A 17058-nucleotide genomic window follows, 5' to 3' on the forward strand; every position below is an offset into this window, starting at 1 on the left:
GGTAGGACGTCAAACTGTAAATTCAGACTTTTCCTCATCTTTGTTCGGATTATTCTACTATTCTACCGGCCGCACCGAACCCGAGCAACTACAGGCCTGCAACGTTTGTTATTTTGTGTGGGTGTGTGTGTGTGTGTGTGTGTGTGTGTGTGTGTGTGTGTGGGCCCACTGCTGTAGTATTAAGCTATAACTATTTTGGTTAAGGTTTTGATCCGACTTTGATTATCTGCTATATAGGCATAGTGGTGCGTATAAGAGAAGATTTGCATATTTTCTTGTATTTGGTTGTTTGTTGGCAAACGGGTTTTTGCATATTTTCAAGTAATTAGCCTAGACAAGGATTTTTTCTATTTGGCTCTTACTTAAGGTGAATTTTGTGTACAAGGCAATTCAGCCAGGTAATTGCAGTGTTTTACATTGCCATAGTCGATTCTTTTGAAATTTTAAAGGGGCAGTAAGTGTGTCCTTTGAGTTTTGTTTTCTTATTCATTTTCTTTTCTTACACCAAAAACAAATATTATTTGTACATTGCAAAGAAAAACCTCAGTAAAGTCATATTTACTATCATTTACAGAAGTTGTCTGGGATCAGTTATTTAAAGTACATTTCATGTGTGTAAATATTGGTGGATACATAGAGTACTTAAAGTTCTACTCAAAACAGGTAAACCTGCGTGGTAGCTACCTTTACAAACCGAACCCAACACCCCATCATCTTAGTTTGCAAGTGTTCAAGGCTACTATAGAGCGCTGGGGTGCTACATTCGGATTCGGGAAGAAACCAGAAGTGGGAAGCCGGCTAACTTCCGGTTTAGCTCTTGGCTAACTAGAACGAGAATAAAATAATTTAATCGTGTGGCTCTTCTAGACTTTCCAAACGTAATCGGACTGAATGGATCAAATTCTGCTAGTGAAACGAGTTGTTTCGCAGGCGTTGTGACACTCAAAAAAATGTATCCACCATTTTATAGCCACTTCTTTTCCTGTTATTGTCTATGAGAAAAATGCTTTTTGGGCCCGTGTTATGTGTTGTTGCTCCTCTGCGATGACGTAAGGGACTGAGCCTGAGGGCTCTCACCAAAACCAAACTGTGGCAGTGTCTCATGCCCCTTTTCCACCAGAAAAAACCTGGTGCTAGTTCGGAGCTGGTGCTAGAGCCGGTGCTTAACTGGTGCCAACGAAGAACCGGTTTGCTTTTCCACCGGTCAAGAGCAAAGTGGAGCCAATTCAGAGCCACGCCATGACGTCTTCGGAAAACGTGATGACGGGTGCGCGAGACGTTCGCTCAGAATCACAATAACCATCATGAATGAATGAATGAATGATACTTTATTAATCCGTTGCAGGAAATTACATTGTCACGGCAGTTTCACCACTTCAACACACATAAAACTGCACACTCATACAATCCAGCGGCTGCAGCGTCTCTCTCTGTCCGCCCGTCCTGTCCTGAAGCCGGTCGGGATGATGTTGGTGAGCCGCGTCTCAGTCAAGCATATAACGCTGCTTTCCCGATACAGTTTCTGGCCCCGGGTGGAGCAGGATCTGGATTTATTAGCGATGCAAATACTGCTTGTGTCTTTACAAGCCAACATTTCAATACAGAGGCGAAAAAAACAATTATTGCCGGCTACCTGTCGGATTCGCGATCGGAACAAATGACAGCGATGTTTAGTTATAAAACGGGTGCTTCTCATCCTTAAATGTAATTTGCTGAGCCGCGTTCCATGCCGTTGTAAAATCATTATAACCCGCGGCTTCTCGGGGATTATTGTTTATGTTTGTAGCGTTCGCAGTTCCTGTTTTGTTGATGACGCGGTGGGTTCTTTCTCTGGCTCCTGTTTAGCCCCTGCTCGGAGTCGGTGCTTGCCTAGCACCAGTTTGGAACCAGTTTGGCACCAGTTTGGCCCCAGCTCGGGCGGTGGAAAACCAAAAAACTGGTGCTAAGTCAGGCACCGGCTCCGAACCAGCCCTGGTGGAAAAGGGGTATCAGATGGATGTGATTGGCTCAAAACATGCACCAACATGTTTTTTGTTACGTTTTATTTTAATCTCTTGTAATTGGCTCAAAATCATGCTCAAAACACACATCTGTTAGCTCCCGATTCTTTTGTTGAAAGCCCAAGAACAGACCGGAGTCAGTCTTCAATTTTCTGATGCAATATTTATTATGGTCACATATAAAGCAAGGCAGCGCTGGTCTCAGTGTGACAGAGCTCCCGCAGGATCTTAGTCAGAATGAGTGTCGATATCAGGAAATGATACACATTTATGTTCTTGGGCTTGGGCCTGCCCCGTACATAGGTTGGACTTAAACGCAACCGAGAATAATTGGCCAGTTACCCGGACATGGACAGGCCAACCACTGTCCATATCTTGTTTCTGGAATGTGTGATGCTATGTGTGTGAATGTTGACTGGGCGTGTATCTAATGCAACAGACCTAAATAACAAGATAGAGAAAGTACATCTGGCTCCTGCTGTGTCTGTCCTCTGCTTAGCAGCCAAGCTGCCCTGAACTATGTAATACATTGGATAATGCAAGAAACATTGAACTATACGGCCAATTGTAACACATCCAAACGTTTTTTTGAGTCAGTTAAGGAGTGACTGGTAAGAAACAGGGGAAAGAGTGACAATGCAATTGTGGTCGCATTGGTTGACCTTCATATGCTGGACATTTCAAACAACAAACTGAAACTGGAATGAAACACATCCACGCACGTCCCTGGGTGGGCTCGAACCACCATCCTCTCGGTTAACAGCCGAGCGCGCTGACCGATTGCGCCACAGAGACCTGCATATATTGTTTTCATTAGACATCTAAATTACCCTCCTAGAACTTCAAACACTGCAGCCAGTGCTCATGCTAAAGAGAGAAAACGATCTTTTCAAAGGCATGCTGGTCTGACAAAGTACATGCTTGACACTCTGTGGTGAATTAAAGCCACAAACTATGAACAACTATGATCAAGCCTAGTCCTTGATTTCTATTTTACCAGGTTGTTAATGTCATTGACCTGGAATAACAGGTGTACATAAGTGACAGATTACATAGAAAAGGCTATCGAAGAGCAACACTGAAAGCCATTGCACCAGGGGGCCTGCGCAGTCTTCAAAATAATAAGAAAACTACTGACAGAACAGAGTTTTCATGCAATTTGTGTCTTTCCAGTATTTAAGATGACACATACACACTGAGCAAGCACCGCTGGGATTTGAACCCAGGATCTCCTGTTTACGAGACAGGGACTTTGACCAACTAAGCCATGTTGCCCTTGTTTACTTACATTTGAAGGCAGCATCTCAATGACCTTTGGGATGAAATCATCAACTCAATTAAGATGAGTGCCTTTCCTTTCATCATGAGCACTGGGTCAGTTTAGAAGGACTGACTGGTGAGAAACAGGGGAAAGAGTGACAATGCAGTTGCAGTTATTGGAAAGCATTGAGGACAACAGTATGTCACATCTGTGGGCCTTCAAAGGCTCAAGATTTCAAACATTAAACAAGTCCATTCTCGTCCCTGGGTGGGCTCAACAGTCACCAGTGTATGAAATCAATTGACAGGAAACTTTTAAGCACACTTAGATGATGAGCAGGCACTGCTGGGATTTGAACCCAGGATCTCCTGTTTACAAGACAGGCGCTTTGACCAACTAAGCCACAGTGCCCTTGATTGTTCAGATTTGAAGACAACATCTCAATGGTTTTGATAATGAAAACATAAACTACAATTAAGATGGACTTTGAACAGAAGGGTGTCTGTAAACTATACAGAAATTTACAATTGCTTTAAAAGGAAAATGAGATCCACATGATTATCACTTCACAGATAAAGATATGGAGCGTATTTTGTTATCTGCAAATTTTTGTGCTTGGCAGAAGCATGGAGGAGACAACAACAAACAGTGACTGTCTTCATGAGCACCGAGTCAGTAAAGGACTAGAGGAGTGACTAATGAGAAACGGGATAGAGTGACAGTGCAGTTGTGATCGCATCCATGGGCCTTTGTACGCTGGAGATTTCACACATAAAACTGAAATTTGAACAAAAAGAGCTCATTTTCGTCCCTGGGTGGGCTCGAACCACCATCCTCTCGGTTAACAGCCGAGCGCGCTGACCGATTGCGCCACAGAGACCTTGAGACTATGGTTTTAATAGACATCTAAACTACGTTCCTAGAACTTCAAACAGTGCAGCTAGTAATGATGCCAAAGAGAGAAAACCATCTTTTCAAAGACATGATGATCTGACAAAGTTCGTGCTTGACACTCTGTGGTGAATTAAAGCCACAAACTATGAACTGAGAATCCAAACACATGTAGACGTCCAGTGTTTATTTCACTGCATTTCTGCAGTGGATCTCAAGCCTCCTTGAAGAGCAACATGGAAAGCTGTTGCACTGGGGTACCTGCACAGTCTTGGAGTCGCCAGTGTATGAAGAAACCAGCCCTGCGTTCCAAATCGCATACTTATACTTTTTACTTTTAGTAGGTACTGCAGCTGCCCTTACAAAGTATGTAGTTTAGTATGAAATATGCATGCATATGCATACTATTGGGACACACTACATACATCATCCCTGAAGTCCGGCCCTCTCGCTCACTTCCGCCGCCGTCCGTAGCGGCAAATTTGAATGTTGTTGTCAAAATGCCACTGCTGTTTCATACTGCGCTGTCCTCTGTCATATTTATTATCTTCTGTCTTCCTGTTGCTTCTGCTGTCACTGAGCGAGTTTTGTGCGATATGTGCGTTTTGTTGTCGTCCGTATGTGGGCGTGGCCTGTACACACAACTCAGTCAGTGAGACGTAACGTCCGCTGCACAAAGGATTGTGGGTCAGAATGGCCAGAGCAGCATGCTGAAATCCATACTGCGAAATCTGACCGGATGTAGTAGAACATCCTGGTACTCTTGGCATACTGCATCTGACATACTATGTATTGGGACATACTAAATCTTTTTTTTCCCTACTAAATAGTATGATAGTATGAGTATTGGAACGCAGGGAAGAACACGGCTTTTAAGCAATTTGTGTCCTTCCAGCACAGTAATAGACATGACAGAAATACACTGAGAAGGCACTGCTGGGATTTGAACCCAGGATCTCCTGTTTACGAGACAGGCACTTTGACCAACTAAGCCACAGCGCCCTTGGTTACTTAAATTTGAAGACAGCATCTCAACAGCTTTTGGAATGAAAACATAACCTATGCTAAAGATAACCTGCCCTGCGATGGACTGGCGACCTGTCCAGGGTGTTTCCTTGTCTTCGCCCTATGAGTGCTGGGATAGGCTCCAGCACCCCACCCCCCCACACACCCCCCACCGCGACCCTAGTGTGGATAAGCGGTTTAGAAGATGAATGAATGAATAAAGATAACCTTTGAACAGAAGGATGTCTGTAAACTATAAAAAAATTTAGAATTGCAATAAAAGGAAAATAAGATCATCACTTCACAGGTAAACATATGTAACGTATTTTGTTAACTGCAAATTTCTGTGCTTTGGAGGAGACAACAACAAACACTGTCTTTCTTCAAGATGACTGAGTGAGTTAAGGAGTGGAGTAGGGATGAGAAACGGGAAAGAGTGACAATGCAGTTGTGGTCACATCCATGGGCCTTTGTACGCTGGAGTTTTCACACATCAAACTAAAATCAGAATGAAATAAGTCCATTTGCGTCTCTGGGTGGGCTCGAACCACCATCCTCTCGGTTAACAGCCGAGCGCGCTGACCGATTGCGCCACAGAGACCTGCACAGACTGCTTTCATTAGACATCTAATCTACGCTCCTATAACTCAAAACGCTGCAGCCAGTGCTGATGCTAAAGAGAGAAAACGATTTTTTCAAATCTTTTCGGTATGCTGAGGACCGTACGAAAAGGCAAGTTCAACAGAGCCAGAGTTTCTTTGTGTGAGCTGGCTCGACAAACCTAAAGCCCCAAGTTGAGATAACTGGCATCATGATTGTGGTTATCAAGTGGCTTTGTGAGGCCCAGCTTTCTTCTCTGATCTCTGTGCACTTGTATTTTAAAAGAGGCATGTGGGGCGTCATTTGACTCTTACGTACATAAGTGATGCATTACATGGCAAAGGCTATCGAAGAGCAACACTGAAAACCCTTTCAGTAGGGTGCCTTCCCAGTCACCAGTGTATGAAATCAATTGACAGGAAACTTTTAAGCACACTTAGATGATGAGCAGGCACTGCTGGGATTTGAACCCAGGATCTCCTGTTTACAAGACAGGCGCTTTGACCAACTAAGCCACAGTGCCCTTGATTGCTTAGATTTGAAGACAGCATCTCGATGGGTTTTTGGAATGAAAACATAAACTACAATAAAGATGAACTTTGAACAGAAGGGTGTCTGTAAACTATACAGAAATTTACAATTGCGATAAAAGGAAAATGAGATCCACAAAATTACCGCTTGACAGGTAAACACGGAATGGAATGTACATAACATGGAATGTACTTTAACTGCAAGTTTTTGTGCTTTGAAGATGCATGGAGGAGACAACAACAAACAGTGTCAGTTAAGGACTGGAGGAGTGATGAGAAACAGGGGAAAGAGTGACAAAGTAATCATAATCATAATTGTGATCATAATCCTGGGCTTTCGTGTGCTGGAGATTTCACACATCAGACTGAAATTCGAACAAAACAAGTCCACTCACGTCCCTGGGTGGGCTCGAACCACCATCCTCTCGGTTAACAGCCGAGCGCGCTGACCGATTGCGCCACAGAGACCTGTTCAGACTGGTTTCAATAGACATCTAATGTTACACTTTACAATAAGAGTACAACAATTAATGTTAATTAATGCTGTAATAAACATTAAGTAACAGGTAACTAACCGTTAACTAATGTGTCTAAGAATCATTTACTAATGCTGTTCAAGGTATTCATTTTTATGTTATTTAAGGGTTATTGTTGATATTATTAACATTAGTAAATACCATAATAATCATTAACTAACAGTTAATTAACCATTACGGCATTAAATAACGTTAACTAACGTTAATTGTTGTATTCTTATTGTAAAGTGTTACCACATCCAAAATACGCTCCTACAATTTCAAACACTCCAGCCAGTGTTGATGCCAAAGAGAGAAAACTATGTTTTCAAAGGCATGCTGATCTGACAAAGATGATGCCTGACACTCTGTGGCAAATTAAAGCCACCCACTATTAAGTAATTTCTGTAGTGGATCTCAAGCCTGGTCCTTGATTTCTATTTTACCAGGTTGCTAATTTCATTCACCTGGAATATCAGGTGTATATAAGTGACACATTACATAGAAAAGGCTATGGAAGAGAAACACTGGAAGCCGTTGCATTAATCAGAATCAGAATCACTTTTATTGTCATTTTCCCCATGTACCTAAATACATCAGGAGCCTGAAATGCCGTTTCTCCTCAATCACTTGCAGTGCAAGACAACACATAGAGCCCATTCAATAAACATAAAAAAAAAAACCCCGAGGACATAACATAGACAACCATTTAAAAAGAGCCCCACTGTGACATGCAGTTCATATCTATATATCTGTATATCCACATACATCCATACATCCATATATATCCATATATATCCATATATATGTATATATACAGTACAGGCCAAAAGTTTGGACACACCTTCTCATTCAATGCGTTTTCTTTATTTTCATGACTATTTACATTGTAGATTCTCACTGAAAGAATCAAAACTATGAATGAACACGTGGAGTTATGTACTTAACAAAAAAAGGTGAAATAACTGAAAACATGTTTTATATTCTAGTTTCTTCAAAATAGCCACCCTTTGCTCTGATTACTGCTTTGCAAACTCTTGGCATTCTCTCGATGAGCTTCAAGAGGTAGTTACCTGAAATGGTTTTCACTTCACAGGTGTGCCTTATCAGGGTTAATTAGTGGAATTTCTTGCTTTATCAATGGGGTTGGGACCATCAGTTGTGTTGTGCAGAAGTCAGGTTACTACATACAGGGTGTCTGCAGGTTTTAACAAGTGCAATTTTAGACTTTTTTAGACCTTTTTTAGACCATCCTGTGTAGAATTTAAGACCTTCACGAAGTATTAAAACTAAGAAAAAATAGATCCAGATTGCATTCAAATGACAACATTTATTGTCATTTGAACAAACAGATGCAAGAAACTACAGCATGCAACATTTTCAGTTTTTTTTTTTTTTTCAAAATAATGCCTTCAAATGAAACTACTTCAAATGCTGAACATTGAAAACATTGAAACAAACCACATTTATACACATTTTACATCTTCAGATGGGGAGAACGAGAGAGAGCCCGAGAGCGATTGTGTGTGGGCGTGTGTGTGTGTGTGTGTGAAATGCGCAGCACTACATGCTTCTTAGCTCTGCACTTTTGGTAGCAATTTCAGGGCCCTATCTTGCGCCAGACTCCCTTAACCCGTTATTTGCGGATTTAGGGTTGCGCAAGAGGCGTTCCCCCGTAAAAGTTGCTATCTTGTGCACCTCCCGCTATCCGCAAAACACCTCCGCTACCCGCTATATTATGCATAGGCGTGTTTTGGGCGTTACGCCAGTTAAACCAATCAGTGTGCCAGGTGCCATTGCCTTTAAGGGCAGGCTGCGCTATCCTAAATCCTAAATCCTAAACCCGCGATGAAGAGAGGGAGGTAGATTTTCTCAGGGGTTCTACTGAGGCTAAAGCAAGTTGGCTTTATTTTTATATACATATTATATATTATATTACAGGCGAGTTAATTCGGGAGGTGGAGCCACATGTGTCCAAGTGGACGTGTCACAAGGTTGTACTGATTGAGTAAAATCCCCGGGCCACACCACACACACACAAGAGGCAGAGGTGGAACTATGTGTAAACTAATTTATTGACAAGGTAGATTGGGCAAATAAAATATTAAAAATAAAAATATAGCACAGCTGCTGGCTTATGATAAAACAATAAAACATGCTGGCGAAAGTGTCCAATTAAAACAGTCTTTCCTCTAAACAGTCTATATGAGTAATATACTCAGTCCATTCTGGCGGCGTCCCGGTATCAGTCCGACCGTGTGCGTGGCGAGGCTCCGTCGGGGCGCGCATTGAAGCCGCCTGGGCGCGCTCTCCTAACAGCCCAAACCACCCGCTATCCGCTATCCCTAAAGTGTGTGCGCAAGATAGCAATTTTAGGGATAGCGCATGAAACACACCCACGGACACACCTCCAGGCGCAAATGACGGAGTCGGCATAACGGATAGCGGGTAGCGGGTGGCGCAAGATACCGTTTAGGGATAGCGGAAGTTCCTAAATCCGCAATTTGCGGGTAGCGGTTAGTGGCAGCGGGTAGCGGGAGACACAAGATAGGGCCCTCGGTCTCCAGATTCTTAAATTGGGAGAATTTGTCTTTAGCAGCCCAGGGTCCCGAGCTTCAGCGATCTTTTGCACAACGTGCAAAACGCCTCGGTGTCATCATCTGGAACACGTTTGAGCCAGTCGGCAAAATCCTGACGTTCGAACCAGATATTATTGAATCTGCATTTGCCCATTTCTTGTGTTTTGTCCTTGCTGCCATTCCCGCCTCGCACCTAGCGCAATACAGACCAGAGCTGTGCTTGCTCCAACATCCTGTGACAATACTTCCGCTTCACGTCTGTAGTTTTATTGTGCATTCCGCTAACAGTGAGTTCCGCTAGCAGAACTACAAGGACCATAAGTCACCGGAACAAAAAAAAAAAAAAAACTGAACGGCGTGGGTAATGGACGGGAAATGGACATAAAGATAATTATTTTTACATTTATCCTACATCGATATTTTGCACTATAACCTAGGTCTTAAATTACCCAAATGAGATTTTAGACTTACAGGACTTACTATTGGACAACTGTTAAAATTCATATTATGGCAAGAACCAATCAGCTAACTTAAGAAAAACCAGTGGCCATCATTACTTTAAGAAATGAAGGTCAGTCAGTCCGGAAAATTGCAAAAACTTTAAATGTGTCCCCAAGTGGAGTCGCAAAAACCATCAAGCACTACAACGAAATTGGCACACATGAGGACCGACCCAGGAAAGGAAGACCAAGAGTCACCTCTGCTTCTGAGGACAAGTTCATCCGAGTCACCAGCCTCAGAAATCGCAAGTTAACAGCAGCTCAGATCAGAGACCAGATAAATGCCACACAGAGTTCTAGCAGCAGACCCATCTCTAGAACAACTGTTAAGAGGAGACTGCGCCAATCAGGGGGCACAGTTCATTTACGAGCCTCACTGCACTCGGGGAAAAACTGTTCCTCATCCTGCCTGTCCTGGCCTTGATGCTCCTGTACCGGAGGGTAGGAGGGCAAAGAGGCCATGGGACGGGTGCCTATGCAGTCTTCAATGTATGAAGAAATCAGTTGGCAGGAAACTGTTTAATTGCAATTTACATGCTTCCAGTGGAGTTCCAAATTTGACACATAAGGCCTGTTTCCACCAGAATGTTCCTGTTAGTATTTGGGGGGCAGGAACTACTACAGGAGCGTCCTCTCGCTCGGCCCTCTCACCTGCCGTGTCTCCACTGAGAGGGCCGAGTAGGAGGAAGGTTCCTGTAAAGTTACCGGGCGGTTGCGCGACCATGACCGGGGCATCAAAATGCGTGTTGTTAAAAAAGCCTGTTGTTAGTGTTAGCTAACGTCCGCTAAAGCTAACGTTAGCGCCCCTAAAAATGCCGGCTAAAAAGTGTGTTGTTAGCGTTAGCTAACGTCCGCTAAAGCTAACGTTAGCGCCCCTAAAGCTAGCACGTTAGCGTTAGCTTGGTAGTGGTGGGCGTGTTGCTAGGGACGCCTGCTTCCCGTTGACATCACATCGCGCCGTGAGTAAACCCAGGAGTTTTTTTCGGGGCCGCTCAGAGTCCCTACCCCGAGGCAGGGCCGTTTTTTAGCCCCTGTAAAGGTTCAGGAACTCTCTCTTTCGGGGTAGTTCCGGCGGTGGAGACATGCGACAACGGCCACGGCCCCGTAAAATTACCCCGAAGTTCCGGCGGTGGAAACAGGCCTATACACCAGACAATTGGACTTGAGTCATAGTGACTCGACTCGAGTCAACTCGAGTCACAAATTTGACGACTTGCGACTCGACTTGGACTTGAAGGTAAAAAGACTTGACTTGACTCGGACTTGCAGACAATGACTCCTGACTCGACTCGACTTGAGACAGGCTGACTTGGACAACATGTAACATAAGTTTGGCTTTTTTCCACGTGAATATCATATTAGTATAGAGCAGTGCAGGTTCAGAACATTGATTGATTGATTGGAGACTACGCCTACTCCCTTTAGTTTTTCCCGCTAGAGAGGCACTGCATGCATATATGAGCGGCGCACGCACTCTGAAGATCAGTGGGCGTGCCAGAGACACAGCCGCCCTGCTGTCATTTGGAATGATGGAAACCCCGCCTGCAGCCAGTTCTTTGGTTCCCAAAGTTATTCAGTTTGGTTTTAAAAATTTCCAGTCTGATGGAAAATGTCACCGCAGAATCGCGCAATGCAAGATTTGCGACACTACGATCAGTGAAAAAGAGGGCACCACGTCGAACTTTGTCCGGCACTTGAAGAAACATGGGACCAAGTAAGTGAAACCTGCAAACGACCTGTGGCCAATATATATGTAGCTAGCTAGTAAGCTAACATTAGCAGAAGTGTGTGGGGATTAGGGATGGCTCGATACCACTTTTTCACATCCGATACCGATATCGATACTGCAGCCTTGAGGATCGGCCGATACCGATACCGATCCGATTCTTTTTGTCACTCTAAAAGTTGTTAATAATACGTGGATGTAATTTGCTTGATACGGACATCTAAAAACACCACATTCACTGTACAACAACTATTCTGGTCCCCTAAAGAAAGAAGGAAAATATGTGATAACAACTGAAGTCATGTGTAACACTAAATAAAAGTGCAACTTGGTGCAAATTTTGCATTTGAGTTAGTTTTATCAACTCGGAGTAGTTTCACCTGGAGTTAAGCGCGTGCACAACAGCTATAAGACGAGTCACCATGGCAACGGGGAAGCGTCGGGCTGCGTTTTTCACCCCAATTGAATTGGAAATCTTAATGCATTCATACAGCGAGTTTCAACATGTTTAAAAAAAAAAAAAAAAAGAAGTGCAACACCGCTGCAGCGGCAAAGGAGAGGGAGACGGCGTGGGAGAACACTGCTGCTCGGGTCAATGCGTAAGTTTAAATGTAGTCCGTTGCAATCAATAATATTACAGGGGAAAACTGCTTGAATTACTGCTGGCCTATTAATTTATTTCATTTAGGTGACGTGGAACGGTAACGCTCAAAAAGATAATTGTCTGGAAATGCTAAAACATCTATGCGCGGTCTTATAACCATCTCCCGACAAATATTTAATTTTCTGTGCAGTAACACTGCACCTTCATCCACGGGATCATTGTCGAAAGGACATGCCATGTTCGTGAAAAAAAGACACCATCTAACTATTAATGGACTTCTAATAAAGGCCTACTGTTTTTTTTTTTTTTAAATGTAACAGACGGCAGAACTAATACGCCACGCCAAAACTCGCCTGCTGACTGAATGAATGAGGAAGTTAAATACCGTGTGTGGCTGAAAGAGGGCGGCACAGAGAGAAACTCGAGGTTTCATGAGAAAAACCTGGTCCATACCGGGTTAGTTTCATGGAGTCTGTTACTGCGGCAACTGACCGAGAGCTTAAGTTACCTCCCTCTGGGAAACAGGCTAGTTACCCCTCTTTCTCTGCTTTGAGTTACCTCCCTTTGTGAAACGGAAAACTCAGAGTTTCCCTCATTTCAGGGTTAACAGACTCAGAGTTTTCACTAAACCTGCTTTGGGAAACGGACCCAAGATTTGCTGCACCAAAACAAAAACGGTTCGTTTTTCTTTGCACTCGCCTGTAAAAAGTCTCTGTACTCCTTTCCATGCTGCTTCTTCAGGTGCTTTATTAAGTCTGTTGTGTTAACGTAAAGTTAATGGAGGGCATGACTACAGCTCTGCAGGCTTCTGCTCACGTGACGAAAACACAGGCACATGGCAACCATGGCGACAGCTCGTCTGTGTTACGGCATGTTGCGCAAAGTGAAGTTGAGGATATATGAGATAGCTTGGGCTTATGGATCGGATCGGACTGGTTCTAATAAAAAAATCCGATACCCGATCCAGTCATTTTGGCCTGGATCGGACCATCCCTAGTGGGGATTCTATATGGATACGTAGTACAAACTCGATTCGAATTTTAAACGAGTCACAAGACTTGGATCTATAAATCTTGTATTTACATGATTTTGCTATCTTATACCGTTTTTGAATAATGGCTTTAGTTTGACTGTTTTCTCTGTTCCCGCCGACGGTTCTTAATGTGTGTGTATTGCGGAATTTTCACTTGCCTAGAGTGAGTCGCATGATCGTTACAATGCAGAGAAGACACCGGCGTCAAGTAAATTAAGTAAATTAAAGGCCCCATGGTGTACACGTTTCCAGGGTTTTATTTTAATTGTTGATATCCCTAGATGTATTTGTGGTTTTGAGTACCTGTGGTCTGCTAAATATAGTTTCACAGCTCCTCTTTCTTGCCTTTGTCCGGAGCTCTGGCAACATGGTTTGATTAGCCAATCAGAAGAGAGAATCAGCCACTCTCCACTGATTGGCTGACTGTTTTCTGAGTGACATATGGTCGGGCCAATCAACCGATGTCACTGCGCAATGCATTCTGGGATGTAAACAATAGAACGAGAGAAAAATGGAGCGAAAGAGATACAATAAAGACCCCTTTCCAACCTACGTCATCACAGGATGCGCGCGCATTGTTGACCCAAAACAACCAAAGACAATACGAGTAGCAGATGTAGATTTCTGTTTATTAGTTTATAGCTTTTAGAGATATAGTTTTAATAATAACAATATCAACATGCCAAGCTGTTGCGTGTACGGGTGTACGAATCGGAGTTTGAAGGAATTAAAACTATGCAATTCCAAGAGGAAACAGGCCATTTCAAAAACACAGAAGGAGCCTGTGTTTGCAAGCCATTAAACGAACCGACTGGACCGAGGACATCATCAGGAATGCCCACGTTTGTGGTGCTCAGTCCATGACGTGGTTTTCCCGTTTACAATGATCCGTTATGGCTGATTTGTAGTTTTCTTGTTGTCCCTTTTCTTTTATTGTTCTTGTTTGTCTTGTTGCTGTCTCCTTCTCACACTCCTTCTTGTGTTCCTTTTTCCTTGTGGTGAACCTCCTCCCTGTCTCCCCGATATATGTTTTATTGCATGATTGACATGGAATTTCGTATATGGTGTTGCATTTGTTTTCTGGTTGTATTCTGTCAAATCAGCCATAACGGATCATTGTAAACGGGAAAACCACGTCATGGACTGGGAGAAGGCCAGAGTCATCCGCACGGAGGAAAATAAACACCAGCGCTGGATCAGGGAGGCAATTGAGATCAGGAAGCGAGGCCCGAGGACCATCAACAGGGACGAGGGAGCATACATGCTCTCCCACACCTGGAGCGGCATCCTGCAGGGGGCGAGCGGTCAGCAGAAGGCGTGACCGACCTGTCAAAATCTGACGCCTTCCAGAAAACAACAGCTGATAAAGATGCGTCACACCAACACCCAGTGACACTCTGAAGGCGGAAGTCAAACGCCGAAACATGTCAAGTAAATAAATAAACCTTATATGTCTGAAAAAAAGAAAATATATAGAAGTTCCCCAGGTCTTATTTTCTTTTAGAACTCTTATCTTTAAAATATTTTGATATCTCTTTAGAATTGTCTGACAGTACTACTCATGATGGAGTGACTGTCAGTCCGTGCAAACACCTTGGAAAAAAAATCCCTTAAATGGATAGTCATTTATTTTAAGTTAAATGTTTTTATTTAAGCTGTGTGGTATTTACAGAAGCTCTTAAGTTTGCACTGATCAGTTCAATGTGAAGTTCAACTGAACTTTGTTTACCTTTGTAAAGGTAGCTACCTAGAATGTTAAAAAAAAAAAAAATACACTTGAAAACAATCTGAAAGGCAGTTCGAGCCTGCAGTTTGTTGTTGCAAAATGTTCAAAATATTTTTTTTGTATCAAACATGCCATTTCTTCAATAGACTGTTGCATTTCCCATCTATCTAGGTCTAAATGATCAGACCTGCAATGTTGTAATGGGCAAATGAAATCAAATTACCTGTGACTTGACTTGACATAACTTCTGACTTGACTTGACAAACTTGTGACTCGACTCGACTTGACTCGACATAACCTTGTGACTCGACTCGACTTGACTCGACATAACCTTGTGACTCGACTCGACTTGCTTGCCCACAACAGGAAAAACTTGGATCGGGGTGACTCGTGCAATTGTCTGCTATACACACTAAACAGGCACTGCTGGGATTTGAACCCAGGATCTCTTGTTTACAAGACAGGCACTTTAACCAACTAAGCCACAGCACCCTCAATGGCTTTTGGAATGAAATCATCGACTCCATTAAAGATGACATTTGAACAGAAGGTTGTCTGTAAACTATACAGAAATTTGCAATTGCAATCAAAGGAAAATGAGATCCACAAAGTTACCACTTGACCGGTAAATGTATGGAGCATATTTTGTTAACAGCTAATTTTTGAGCTTTGCAGAAGCATGAAGGAGACAACAACAGTGACTTTCTTCATGATGACTGTCAGTTAAGGACTGGAGGAGTGACTGATGAGAAACAGGGGAAAGTCTAAGAGTGCAAGTTGTGGTCATTGGAAAAGCATTGAGGACAACAGTATGTCACATCCGTGGGCCTTCAAATGTTAGTCTGAAATCTGTCCACAAGAAAGTCCATTCTCGTCCCTGGGTGGGCTCGAACCACCATCCTCTCGGTTAACAGCCGAGCGCGCTGTCCGATTGCGCCACAGAGACCTGCATACATTGTTTTCATTAGACATCTAAATTACCCTCCTAGAACTTCAAACACTGCAGCCAGTGCTCATGCTAAAGAGAGAAAACGATCTTTTCAAAGGCATGCTGAGGGCTGTACGACAAGGCAAGTTCAACAGAGCCAGACTTTCTTTGTGTGAGCTGGCTCAACAAACCTAAAGCTCCAAGTTGAGATAACTGGCATCATGATTTTGGTTATCAAGTGGCTATGTGAGGCCCATGCGTTTTAGAAGAGACATGTGGGGCGTCATATGACTCTCAAGTACATAAGTGACAGATTACATGGCAAAGGCTATCAAAGAGCAACACTAATCAGGTTTCCATCCAAATATATCGAAATTCTTGAGCGAATTTTGTCAAAATGCGCAAAATAAAATGCAAATTTATGCCTGTTTCCATTAGTTTTGTTTTGCGATTATTGGGAGAAGAGTGCGCCGTGAGATGATGTCATAAGATAGCGTCTGTGTCCACTAAACAACAACAAACACTCAGCTGACACAGTTGATCATGGACAGATTCCTGCTGAATTTGTCGGCTCTTGGGAGAAGTCTGGTTACTATTTTGGCAGCGCGAACTTCGTACCAAACCATCCTAAATAAAGAAAAAGAGACTAATAATAATAATAATAATAATAATAATAACTAATACTAAGACTGTAGCATAGAAGTGTGACGTGGTATCCGGTCCAGTCATCGTTTATTCGCAAAACCTGTTTCCACAGCAAAAAGTCGCATTTTCTTTTATCGATACGCTGAGAAATCCACCCCCTCCAAGCGTAAAAACTTTTTTGCGAATTTTCGGCCGTTTTTCGAATTTCTGCCGTTTCCATCCAAGTTTTTTTTTTTTTTTTTTGCAATTTCTGAAAATGCGAATAAAAATAGGTGGATGGAAACCCGATTACTGAAAACCCATTCATTAGGGTATATGAAGAAATCAATTGACAGGAAACTTTTAAGCACACTTAGATGACGAGCAGGCACTGCTGGGATTTGAACCCAGGATCTCCTGTTTACAAGACAGGCGCTTTGACCAACTAAGCCACAGTGCCCTTGGTTGTTTACATTTGAAGACAGCATCTCAATGGGCTTTTGGAATGAAAACAAACTATGTTAAAAATGACCTTT

At 43.0% G+C, this 17058-nt stretch overlaps 11 non-coding genes across 11 annotated transcripts; all 11 read right to left on the bottom strand.

The window, feature by feature from the left end:
* Positions 1-2721: 2721 nt before the first annotated feature.
* On the bottom strand, positions 2722-2795 carry trnan-guu (transfer RNA asparagine (anticodon GUU)). The gene has a single exon. It is a non-coding gene; the product is annotated as a tRNA-Asn (tRNA).
* A 406-nt stretch (positions 2796-3201) lies between these two features.
* trnat-cgu (transfer RNA threonine (anticodon CGU)) lies at positions 3202-3275 on the bottom strand. Its single transcript has one exon. It is a non-coding gene; the product is annotated as a tRNA-Thr (tRNA).
* Positions 3276-3598: 323 nt separating this feature from the next.
* trnat-ugu (transfer RNA threonine (anticodon UGU)) lies at positions 3599-3672 on the bottom strand. Its single transcript has one exon. It is a non-coding gene; the product is annotated as a tRNA-Thr (tRNA).
* Positions 3673-4067: 395 nt separating this feature from the next.
* Positions 4068-4141, bottom strand: trnan-guu (transfer RNA asparagine (anticodon GUU)). Its single transcript has one exon. It is a non-coding gene; the product is annotated as a tRNA-Asn (tRNA).
* Positions 4142-5080: 939 nt separating this feature from the next.
* On the bottom strand, positions 5081-5154 carry trnat-cgu (transfer RNA threonine (anticodon CGU)). The gene has a single exon. It is a non-coding gene; the product is annotated as a tRNA-Thr (tRNA).
* Positions 5155-5684: 530 nt separating this feature from the next.
* Positions 5685-5758, bottom strand: trnan-guu (transfer RNA asparagine (anticodon GUU)). Its single transcript has one exon. It is a non-coding gene; the product is annotated as a tRNA-Asn (tRNA).
* A 448-nt stretch (positions 5759-6206) lies between these two features.
* Positions 6207-6280, bottom strand: trnat-ugu (transfer RNA threonine (anticodon UGU)). The gene has a single exon. It is a non-coding gene; the product is annotated as a tRNA-Thr (tRNA).
* Positions 6281-6681: 401 nt separating this feature from the next.
* trnan-guu (transfer RNA asparagine (anticodon GUU)) lies at positions 6682-6755 on the bottom strand. The gene has a single exon. It is a non-coding gene; the product is annotated as a tRNA-Asn (tRNA).
* Positions 6756-15388: 8633 nt separating this feature from the next.
* trnat-ugu (transfer RNA threonine (anticodon UGU)) lies at positions 15389-15462 on the bottom strand. Its single transcript has one exon. It is a non-coding gene; the product is annotated as a tRNA-Thr (tRNA).
* Positions 15463-15842: 380 nt separating this feature from the next.
* On the bottom strand, positions 15843-15916 carry trnan-guu (transfer RNA asparagine (anticodon GUU)). The gene has a single exon. It is a non-coding gene; the product is annotated as a tRNA-Asn (tRNA).
* Positions 15917-16908: 992 nt separating this feature from the next.
* trnat-ugu (transfer RNA threonine (anticodon UGU)) lies at positions 16909-16982 on the bottom strand. The gene has a single exon. It is a non-coding gene; the product is annotated as a tRNA-Thr (tRNA).
* Positions 16983-17058: the final 76 nt, after the last annotated feature.

This window comes from Myripristis murdjan, chromosome 3 (genome assembly GCF_902150065.1).
Source record: "Myripristis murdjan chromosome 3, fMyrMur1.1, whole genome shotgun sequence".
Classification (NCBI taxonomy): domain Eukaryota; kingdom Metazoa; phylum Chordata; class Actinopteri; order Holocentriformes; family Holocentridae; genus Myripristis; species Myripristis murdjan.